A 12,271-nucleotide genomic window follows, 5' to 3' on the forward strand; every position below is an offset into this window, starting at 1 on the left:
GATTGTGAATAATACTGGAATTAGATTATTAGAATTTTTCATCTACACGTTATGTATATTGTGTGTGTGTGTGTAATAAATTAAATACACCATAGCATTTATCAAATTACATATTCTCTCATAAATTCAGAAAGGCTTATCCCTATTTTCAACACATTGACTCACCTCTACGTAGCGTAATATAATGGTTTCTTCTTCGACTACTACTTTTTTGACACGTAAGGTTATTTACTCATTTATTTTCAAGATATTGTGATTCATCAAAAATAGGACTGAGAATGTTCTGAGAGGTGTAATATGTAGTAACATCACCAGGTTATGTTAATGATAATATTCTCTATTTATTTGTTTCATTTATTTTAACAAAAACTTAGTAAGTTGGTTACTTGAATTAATATTGCTATATATTTTATTTTTGATTTTAAAAGCTGAACGCGAGAGGGCTATTAACATTGTGTGCTGCGTGAACAGTAGCAAGAAAGCATAACATAAACATTAAAATTGTGATTACTTCAAGTGGTGCTAGATCCCAGGTTTTATCGCTTTTGGCTACTACTACTACAGTACTAGATAATTAGACAGCTTTTTTAACTTTCAAGTATTTGGTAGAGTCGTGACAAGTCGTAAAGACATTGTAGAAAGAAAAATAGAGCAAAGAGGTAAGGGAAATATTTTTACTTGATGTTTTGATATGCTTAGTTTGTGCCAATGCTTGTGTGTGTGCTACTTCCAGTGCTAATGCTATACAATAATACTAGTACTAGTAGCAGCACTATTAGTATTAGAATTTAGAAATGGCGGTAAAACTATTAATGTACGTATTAATAATTTTGTTTGGAGTTTCCTTAGTTATTGATTAAGTATTATTTTAATTATATTGGAACTTGTACAAGTTACAGCATGTAAAATAAGGAATATTATATTTAGAACACTTCACTAGTATTACTATTAGTATTAGTACTCTGATCTAATTAGTTGTAGTGGCATTACATTATAGGCCGTAGTAATAATTTAATATTAAGCTTGACTTGTATTAAGTAATTTGTTTTAAAGTTTACATATTCAACGTTTGTAAAAATTAAGGTTGTAACACATTATAATGTATACATACAACATATATGAAATATTGCAAACTTGTTTGTTTTGAATTTCACGCAAAGCTACACGAGGGCTATCTGCACTAGCCGTCCCTAATTTAGCAATGTAAGACTAGAGGGAAGACAGGTAGTCATCACCACTCACCGCCAACTCTTGGGCTACTCTTTTACCAACAAATAGTGGGATTGACCGTCACATTATAATGCCCCCACGACTGAAAGGGCAAGCATGTTTGGTGGGACTGGGATTCGAACCTGCAACCCTCAGATTACGAGTCACGCGTCCTAACCACCTGGCCATGTTGGGCCATATATTGCAAGCTTAGTAATATAGACAATAGTGTTGTAGAGTGGGTTAGTTAATTAGTATTAATTTCCAATTAGAGCAAGCTGTGTACTACTATTAGCTAGAGTGAAATTATAAACTGAAAATTAACCTGATTATCAGTATAGTTAATTGAATACACTTTTCTACTTCTAAAGATTAGAATGTGTTTTGTCAGTTGGTTACCTTCACTGTTAGTATTAACAATAGTTTTGGTCATGGATTCAATAATACTTTAATTATCAAATTATCAAATTAGGAGACTTAGGTTGATCCTAAATACATATATTAAGCTTAGAATATAAAACAGCCTGTATAGTGCCCCAATGGGACAGTGATAAGTCTACATACTTGCAAATCCAGGATTTGGTTCCATGTGGTGCATACAGCAAATAGCCCAGTGTGGTTTTGCACTAAAACAAACAAAAAGCCTGAATAAAAGTATAATAAAAACTGAAATTAAAAAATAATAATATTTCATATGATTATTATGAAAAAATCTAACTAATACTGTTAATGAAAGTAACAATAAAAAATAGTATACTGTACTTATGGAAATAGAAACACTAGCTGTTGGCTTGAACTACTCTTGTAGAATTAATTTTCTTGTATTATTGTTGGTCAAAGGGAGTTTTTGATGTACTTATTGGAATGGCTTAATGACTAAAATTCAGAAACTTCCTGGAAGTTTAGGAAATGATTTGACCCATATTTAAAGCACAATAGAGTGAATGACTGAGTTTCATGTTAACTAAACATGATTTATTATTGAGTTGGCTAATTTGGTTGCAGTAAGTCTGCAACTTGTGTAAGTTACTTTGACAGTTATTAATTTAGTTTTATAAAGTTTGAATTGCGTATGTGATGTAGTATTTGAGGTATTTTTAAGCATAATGTGAATCTGTTCTTAATACAACTGAAGAAGAAAAGGACTCAAAGTTGTCTGTTCTTGATCATCAGTTTTGGTGATCATTTAGAGATGGTAACATACCATAAACCAATGTATACAGGATTATAGTCTTATTGACAGATTTTCATTTTTTTTACCTTTTAATTGCAAGATCAGTTTAATAAATATTCTAGTTTAAAGAGCTTATCATATTGCCATTGTTTATCATCATTTTCACAAAGAAATAGAATGTGTTGTTTAAAACATTTTTCATTTAACATTACTTAACAACATTTTAAATGGTGTGTACATCCCTCATAAAGTGAGATATGATATTACTAAAGTGCCACCCTGTGTCAGTTTCTCCTTTGAGTAAATATAGTTATGTTTTGAGAAATAAAGGCAAAAATATACTGACATTAAATTATTCACAAATTTCAGTATGTTTAGTTTTAAAATCAGTTTTAAGAATACAGGGTTTTTCAAAACAAACAGGGTTCTCACTAATCAGGGATCAGTCAAGGAATTTTGAAAATTGTGTGGAAATTTTTGGAAAAAGTAAATGTCAGGGAAGTATTAGAGAACTTTAAAATTTCTTAAAATGTTGGAAAACAAGAGCAAACAGATTTTACATTGTGATTTTGGAATAAAGACAAGAAAAAAGTTGTAGATAGATACTTTGGTTCCCAGTTCCTTGGACATGCAAAAGCAGATGACCTATTGTCTGGCTTTAAGAATGGATTGTAAAAGTTGAATATGGCTTCTATCTTGCAAGTATCAATGGATGACTCTTATGTGAATTAGATATTCTAAGACAATCTTCTAAAAAGACCAGGAAGAGTCAGATCCAGGTGTGACAGTTCTCTTAAACATTGGATCATGTAGCTTATATTTTGGTTGTGGGATTTAACTCTATTGCCAGAAAGACTAGATGGAATACAGTATTTTCTGGTTTTATTCTGTCCTTTTGATGATACCTCAGCTAGATAAGAAGATTACTTAGAAGTAAGTGGTAGGACAGCATACTTACCTCTTCAATTTTGAAGCAGTAGATGACTTGAAGGTGTTCCATTTGCTGAAAGAGCCTTTTTAAGGTTGGCTGTGTGTCAAATACAAGCAGAGAACTATGAAACTTTTAAATAGCAAACAACCAACTTTTTAGTCAATTGAAAATGTTTTAAAGTACATTTAAAATCCTTTAATTATGGCCAAATTTAGCTTTTTCTTATCAGTTGAAAAATGTTTTTGCACCAGACCAGCAATGATGCCATTTATGGCTAAAGAATTGCAAGTTATTATCCATTCAGTCATGGTTAAGTTTGTCAAAGGATCAGTGCTTGTTGCTGCTAAGAGTGCTGTGGAATTCTCAAAGATTGATGTAAGAAGCAAGGACAGTCTGGTCCTTTCGAACAGAGTGAATGTAGTGTTTACTGCCAAGCAGATTTTAGAATAGTCTGAAAAAATGTTTAGCTCATTGCAACTATTAGAGTTCCACAATGAATGCTTTGTTTCCCTGCAACAGATTTTTACCAAACTGCATGAAAAAATGTCCATTGAAATATTTACTTGTTAGAACATTGATTGCACTACATCTTAGATTTATGTTCTAGAATCCACATAAAGCTGCAGAAAAGTTTAAAATAGTACTACAGAAGCTATTTCAAAATAGATGGTTTGAAAGCAGAGCAATGTGTGGTTGCCCTTCAGCAATACAAAATGTTTGTGTAAGAATTTGCCAAGATTCATGAAGATGGCTTCAAAAGCTTTGATCCAAATGATATTCACCTGGACCTATTTTCATATGACATGCTTATCCAAAAGAAATCTTTCAAAGAGTTGTGGACTGTATTCTTTGTTATTAGTCTTACTTCTGGTTAGTCTGCAATAGAATGGATATTTTCTACAAACAAGGATATATGTGATAACAATATGAGTAAGAAAGCCCTTGTTGCCTTTAGAAAGGTACATGATTGTATTAAAGATACAGTGTGTGATCTTGACTATTCCAATAAACCAAAAAATCCTAGGTGATTGCAGAATTGCTAAGATGAGATATGAGATGTCTTAATGAAAAGAATAATAAAGAATAAAATTCAGAAGCGATAAGATAGCAAAATGTAAAAGATGAGCTTGATGATTTGTAGACAAGAAAGAGAAAAAATACAATCAACTGTTGATAATTTATCTAGGGAAGATGGTGATTTCTGCATAGATGCAGAAAAGAAAAAGATTTAATAGTTAATTCAAGTGCATAAAGATCCAAAGCAGCTGAAATGACAGAAGAATTCTGAGATGATACACACCTTTTCACACAGAAAGTTGTCTTCCCCATCATCTACCTTATAGATTTGCATGCCACTAGCCTTTAGGCAGTACAGATTCACTGTCTTATCTGGTGTAAATTTATTTAAGCTAATTAAGCATGTGCGACTGGTTTCCTGTTATCCAGGTAAATATAACATGCCACTTCAATTTTAGTAGATCTGGTCAGTCTGATGCAATCTGGATGAACAAGAATTCTACTACCCCAACTACTTTTTTCAATGTAATAGTAAATTACCACATAATTGTAATGAAGACTATAACATCAGCTGTCACATAATTAGGTAAATGCATTCTAGACTGTTATTCCTACCACATTAAAAATAATACAATTTATTTCATCAAATGGAATGCAGATGTAAAATCAATGGGGAGGTTAACCAGTTCACATTCACAACAAAATCAAAACAACCACACAGGTGTCCAACATTTGAAACATTTCATCTTTTTTATGTCATACTTAGGAAAAAGGCCATGAATTCAAAGTTGTTTTCCCTAAAAAAAACCTGTTTCTTCTCATATCGATAAAACTTTGTATTAAAATATAACTATTTTAGTCCCATCGAAAAACAATCACATACATTAGAAAGTGTTATAAATATGAAACTATAAATAATTGCACATTTCAATTTACAAATTGGTAGTTGAGTCACACACATATGACATGTATGTCAGAATTACAATGGATTAACCTGTTGCCAATAAACAACTACTGATCTTACAAAAACTTTAGTGACACCAGATATTTAGTGATTAAAATGAAGAAAAAAAAGTGATAGCATTTTTGTCAATTTTAAAAATTAGAGTTATATTTTATCACATGCACACATTTTATGCAAGCAGAACCACACTAGTGCTGGAGTAGTGCATATGGAATTCATAGTAGCTTTATCTCAAAATTTGGTTGTCCCAGATGTTGGGTTATTGGATCTTTACTCTCTTGAATAGGTCATGTAACCTTTCCTGATACCTTCTGTATTAAAACAACTTAAGAATGTTTTGTTATCAATATGATATTACAGCATGACTTTTTATTATTGTATGAAATAGGTAAGATTATGTGTAGTCATTGAAGTCACAGTTCTTTTCAATTTTATTGTTTTGCAATGAGATGGGCCAGCTTGGCCTTTAAATGAAGATAGTCATACTAATGGAAATGGGATTAAAAAAAAATTTTAACCAGAAAATAAGAAAATGTTTTTTTTATTGTTGTTGTCTTCAGATCATGTTTAATGAAAGCAATAACATCAGGGATCGAAGTATTACATTCCCAAGGAATTTAACTTTTCTTGAGGAATTTTATCTTTTTAAATGGATTTCCTGATCAGGAATGCATGGTCCATCTGTATTCCTTTAGTTATGACCAATGAAAGAGAACATATTAAATGGATTAAATAAAAAAACAATTAATGAGGAAATACAACTTTGCATGAGGGAATTTATCATCCTAATAGCTTTCACTTGAGTGAATGTAATTTTATTTCATTATTTCTATTCCTGAACATCTTCTGTTTGTGTGTGTATATGATTCATATTTTTGTTTTGTTTATAAGTGTGTATTTTAAGTTTTTGACATATTATGGTATTTCTATAATGTGAGAATTTTATTTATAAAATATTTTTCAGTTCCCATTTTAGCTACATTCCTTGATGATGATGATACTAATAATAATACCCATTTTATAGTAAAAACATTTAAGAGTCATTGATCTTATAATTAAACTTTGTGTTCTTTACTATAAACATTAGAACCTACCCCAAGGTCTAAAAATCATAGGAAATGTGTTGAAATAATTCTTAGATTCTTTGCTGACACTAAATAGGATGTGATATACATTCTTGCACAATTTTGTTTTTTTTTTTCATGTGTGCAATAATGTATAGCACATCCCCCTTTGATGCAAAGCTCAAGCTTCAGGTATGAAGGTTATGCAATCTTTTGCACAGTGTTGGGGTTTAATTTCTAAGATTGCCATGTATCTCTTTCTGAGGGTCTATGAGGTCTGGAGCTGAAGGCTTCCAATAGGTCTATTCACACTTGTTCATAATGCAAGCAAACAAAGTGTCCATTCAGGCTTTAGATCTACCAAGCTATCATCAAATTAATATTATTTCAAGAAATGTCAATAATTATTAACAACAACTAAATTGATAAGTTTTTACATAAGACAAATTAGATATCAATTTCAAGTTTTCACCATAGTCAGGCGTGGATACAGAATTTTTTGAAGGGAAGATTCCAAAACATGCATACCTCCGGTGAAAGTAATAGCTATTTCTCGATCTTCATCTTTGCTATTTAACGTTGTGTTCACTTGGTCCAGTCTTTATATACCCCACTTGACGTCAGCAATATCTAGTTTTCAAAACTTTACACAGACCCTCACACACCCTTTATGCAGGTACTGTATATAAGCACTGTATGCAGGCAGTAAAATCTCTTTTTCGAGACTTACCTCTCCGTGGAAGCTGTCCATGACCTGATTCAGGGTAAGATGGAGTCCTTCATGCAGCTTGAGGTATCTCTCCAGGAGGTGCTGATTTGAATTTTCATTCTGCAAAGGGGATATTTTGGGGAGAACTTAGATTCCCAGTTTCCTACTCCTTCTTTCACTAGAGCTTCCTCTCCTGAGGACCCATCTGATCAGCCACCTTCTGTCCCCTTTCTGTAGTTAGTTACACATGTTTCTGAAGTTTTGTAGATGCAACCAGTTGCATATGAGTCTACCCCTCCTTTGTTATCTGATCGTTATCAAGGGGATTACTTAGTTTTCCTCATCCTGATATTTCTGTTCATGCAGGGAGGTTTGCAACACAATTAAGGAGGGTGTCACTATGCCCCTCCTCGTTTATCTGAACAACATGCCCTAGTGTACCATCGTCAGGATTAGATATATTTGGACACTCAAAGGCTGGATCCGTTGTTGGATCTATGGGGTGCCAGCTACGAACCTGTTATCTCTCTTAACAGGTTACAATTTTTGCGGATTCGTTTGACTCTTGAGATACTTCTCTTCCCTTAAACTTTTGTTGGAAGCATATCACCGATCACCTTGACAATTTTATGATGAACTGGGCCCTTTACTGGTCACTACTATGACACGTTTGTTCTCTTCAGGACTTGCCTTGGTGTTGTGGTTGGTCTGTTGCTGGGACTTGTTGAGTCGTAATGCATTTTTGGAGGGTATTCACTTACTTTCTCCTGCCTTTCGAGATTTATGGGAAGCGTCCTTTCTTCAGTCTTATTTATTTGCTAGAATTCCAGAATCTTTAGAAGCCAGAGTTGATACAGCATGTTTGCAGTCTTCTTTATCGATATCTTTGGTTGCACAGTTGTACTGTTCTCTAGAAGATATTTTGTGGGTCAGTATGTGGACTTCTCCCAACATGTTCATATCTCATTACCTTCATGATATTGTAGTTTCCTCTTTGATGGGATTTTGTCTTCCCCCTGTGGCTGTGTTGACTACCTCTACTAGATTTTAACAGGGAGGTGAGTAACATGTTATCTGACTTACAGTTATTGTTTTTTTCTCTTCTAGGGTCCCTATTGATTTATTTTGGATCTCAATCAGTGGAGAATGTTGCCTAATCAGGTATGCTTGTATTTAAATTCCACACTAGCAACTTTTATATCAGTTCCTGGTTGCAATGGGCTCTGTCGAGATGAGGTGTTCCACAAGACCATCTGGATGGTGATATCATATTACAATATTTCTAATGGACTGCTACTCATGGACTATCATGAGTAAAGCTAAAGGGGATTTTGCCAGTCCCTGCTGATCTTAGAGCTGAATCAGTCTATATCAGTTTGCTTTTAAAATTTGGAGAATGTTGTTCACCTGTTGCTCTGTCTCCAGAGACCTGTTCCTCAGGACTCCTCAATGCTTATGTCCCCCCCACCCCCTCTTCTTACTTCTACTAGTGGAGCTTGGGAGTCCTTACCACACCCAGTTCCCAGTTGCTGTGGTGGTGGACAGAGGATTTTCCTTTGGAATGTTGAATTTTCTCCACTCTTGGAGAAGAGGGCAAAGTTGGGAACCCTCCTACCTGGGTCCCTGGAAGTTTTTCCCAGATGTCAGTAGGAGCAGGACCAACCTACATGGGAGCCTACTCATAAAACCAGTCCAGATTTGACACTAGCTATCCAGTGTGTGTGTGCTGGGACCCTCTTATGAACTCTGTCAGGTCTTATGTTGTTTATGCAGGGGGTCCACATCTCCTCATAAATCCAAACGTGACGCAGTCCCATCTTTGGTACTTGGTGGGACAGTGTTCCACATCCTCTACATAAATCCATGGATAAGTGAAATTTTCCTTGCCCACTTGGTGGGGGAGTAAAGACAACTGTTTGTAAATCCAGACTGGATGAGTTCTGGACTTGAGTATGGTATATGATCCTGTCAATCCAGACCTGAGATGTTGTCTTTTGGACTTCTTCAGGTTGATCAGAAGGATTGTCCACTTTGGTGTTGCTTTCTTTCTTTCCTAAATCTGGCAGTTCGAAACTCATTATTCTGTGGTTACTGGTAGGGATCCTATCACAAATATATATATTAAATATATCTGCGATCCAACTGCCTGGCCACCAACGTGAGTGCTGGACCATCATACTTGTATTATATTTCACCCTTTTCAATTTTCTGTAGTTCTGGGTGAAGAGCACTCCTGTTCTGGATGTAGTACAGTGTTCCTCAATATGATACCACTTCTCGTGGTACATATTTGTTCTCTGCAGATGCATTCTGTATGATCTCTGTCCTTACCGGCCCCTCCACCTTCTCAATGTTGGATTCTAACTATTAGTGTCAGTGAAGGTGTGTATGTTTTGCAAGTTATCATTTTCCTAAACTTAAAATGTATTTCCAAACATACTTGCCTCTGCTGACACTCTCCCTCCCCACTAAGAGCCGGTGTTAGTGACCAGAATGAGGTAAGTCTCGAAAAAGTGATTTTATTGGCTGCAAACAGTGCTTATATACAGTACCTGCATACAGGGTGTGTGAGGACCGGTGTAAAGTTTTGTAAATTAGATATTGCCGAGGGAAGTCGAGTAGGGTATATCAAGACTGGAGCAAGTGAACACAACGTTAGATGACAAAGATGAAGATCGAGAAATAGCTATTAGTGTTAGCATAAGTATGTTTGGAAATACATTTTCAGTTTAGGAAAATGATAATGTTCAGTCTGTAAAAGCGTACACATATAACAACAATAATATATTTGTGATTTAACAATCTGAAACAGATGCAGGAATATTTCAGAGGAAATTTGCTGGTTTGATCAACAGTCAACGTTTAAAATGTAGGTTTTTATAATATACTTGTAAATTTCTGCTTATTATCCTACTAAATGATTAATTTGTTACGGTTGTGCTTGATGATTTTTAGGTATAAGATGCTGATAAATCTTTGAAGTAACATAATTCTTATGTATTACGGCAATTTCATGTGTTCATAAGAATAATTTTGAAACAATGTTCATTGGTATTTTGATGTGAAGACATACTGTAGTGTGCTGTGCAGCCAAAACAACCTGCAGGGTAAAATGTGTGTTAGTAAAAGGAGTAATAGTTTAAAGATTTTCCACTTTCTGTAGCTCAGACTGTGGTAATCCAAACTATCATATATTTTCAGTGAATGTCCCCTACTGGACCCTTACTACACGTACAGAATTTCCAGGCAATCCATTAAGAAACACGAGATATAAAATTTCCACTTTTGTTTGAAGTTCTTTCTCTTTGTTGCATTGAAATGACCAAAAATTTTATATAAAAACATACCTAACTTTTATGGATTTTTTTTCAGATTTGGTACATGATAGTTCTTTACAACCTCTAACTATGTGTCAAATTTGGTCTAAATATAAGCCACATGTGCAAAGTTATTCAACGAAAACCACTCATTTTTGCACAAAATGTTTGCACATGACTATGCAAAAAGTCACAGGAGCTATTGGTCTAAAATATTTACTACAGCTTCACCTAAGAGTAAAAAGTGGACCATTTTTAGATTTTTGTCATTTTGATTAAAGACTGCTGATTTGGAACAGCAAAACCTTGGGTGAAAGAATGTGCAGATGAGCAGTTTCTAGCTCAAGTTTTCAAAATAATCATACAGCTGGATGGTTATTATTCATTGCCAATTTTTAAGCACAAATTAGCTAAATTTTATGAAGTTTTCCTAATTAAAGAGCATTTAGCATCATGTGATATTAGTTTAAACAATTGGCGTAAATAATGAAGCTTGTAATGGCTGTACCAATTGCATGCGGGTGATGAGAAGAAACTGTTAATCTAGTTCCTACATAAACCTGATGTTGGTTACTATTGTGTGTCACTTTTTCACTTGCTGTGGTTTGTTGGTGCATTGACAAAAGGTCATGATATCTAATCAAAAACACCTTAGGTGTGAAAAAAGAAGTACGAACAAAATAGCATTGAGTGTGTGACTTAAAGGAATGAAATCAAAATTGGTAGCCAAACTGGTAACTACACTTATAGCATTGATAAGAATTTTACAACAAATATTCATTCATTAATTAGCTTGGCCACATATTTTGTTTTACCAATCATCATGCCCTAAATTTAACAAAAAACATGGCCTGGCTAACTAACAAATGAATATTTGCTATAAAAGTATCATAAATGCTAGAAGTGTTGCTACCAGTTTGTCCACCAATATTGATTTCATTCCTTTAAGTTGCATGCTGAATCCTTTTTTGGCTTCACCTTGTTTTTTTTTCACACCTAAGGTGTTTTTTATTAGATTTATTATATACAAATTACACATATACACAAGTGCATACAACAACTTTAGGAAATGCATAACTTTTGAATGAAAATAGTTTGCATAGTTATACCATGTTTTATATATATTAGATATATATTTAATTTCACAAAATATCATACAATTAGACCAACAATGATAATAATCCTTGCTCTTCATCATTTTGGTCTGAATAATTATCTGAAGTAAAACAGTTCAGTATAGACATAGACTTTCAAACAGTAATATATTTTACAGCATTTTCTGTTAAATGAGAGGGTGGTCTTAATGTGAACAGTTGAGTCTAGCATCTTCAAACTCATTTTGTTTCAATACTTTTAGTAAAATTATGTTAAAGACAAAGTATTTTACATATGTTTTATTAACTGTATACAGGTTGTCATTTTTACCAACATTGTAACTACCTCAAAAAATATGAAATGAATTTAAATTACCTCTTTTTCTTTCTAGAACGACTGCAGATTATAACAGAAAATTACAATTACTTATAATAATGTGGCATCAGAAATTTTTTTTATTCAGTTATTCCATTTAGATTGAAATATTTCCACACACAAAATAGAATGCCCTAAAACTTACATAGATTATTTAGCTTTCTAACTAACATAGGCCCACTGAGTATCGAAACCTGGTTTCTGGTGGTATAAGTCCACAGACAAGCTGCTGAGCACAGATAGTCCATTGTGTAGCTTTGTGCTTAACTACAAGCAAATGAATAACTAACATAGAAATGGCTTAAAATTATTTCCATACCTGGTCAAGCAAAGCCCCAACAGCGAGATTGAAGAAAATGGTTCTCAGATATCCAAATTATTATTCCACTGTCACAGATCTTTAGACCTTATAACTG

At 33.8% G+C, this 12,271-nt stretch overlaps 1 protein-coding gene across 4 annotated transcripts in view; it reads left to right on the plus strand.

Moving 5' to 3' along the window:
- The first annotated feature begins 309 nt into the window (after positions 1 to 309).
- LOC106461577 overlaps positions 310 to 12,271 on the plus strand; it is a 54,414-nt gene continuing 42,452 nt past the window's right edge. For 2 of the 4 annotated variants that reach the window (XM_022388579.1, XM_013921418.2), the window contains exon 1: positions 356 to 659. The gene's annotated coding sequence lies outside the window, so the exon portion shown is untranslated. Of the gene's footprint in view, positions 660 to 12,271 lie in introns of all 4 variants that reach the window. The other 2 variants (XM_013921417.2, XM_022388580.1) reach the window with 2 other exon arrangements.

Source organism: Limulus polyphemus, unplaced genomic scaffold (genome assembly GCF_000517525.1).
Source record: "Limulus polyphemus unplaced genomic scaffold, Limulus_polyphemus-2.1.2 Scaffold990, whole genome shotgun sequence".
In the NCBI taxonomy this organism is placed as follows: Eukaryota; Metazoa; Arthropoda; class Merostomata; order Xiphosura; family Limulidae; genus Limulus; species Limulus polyphemus.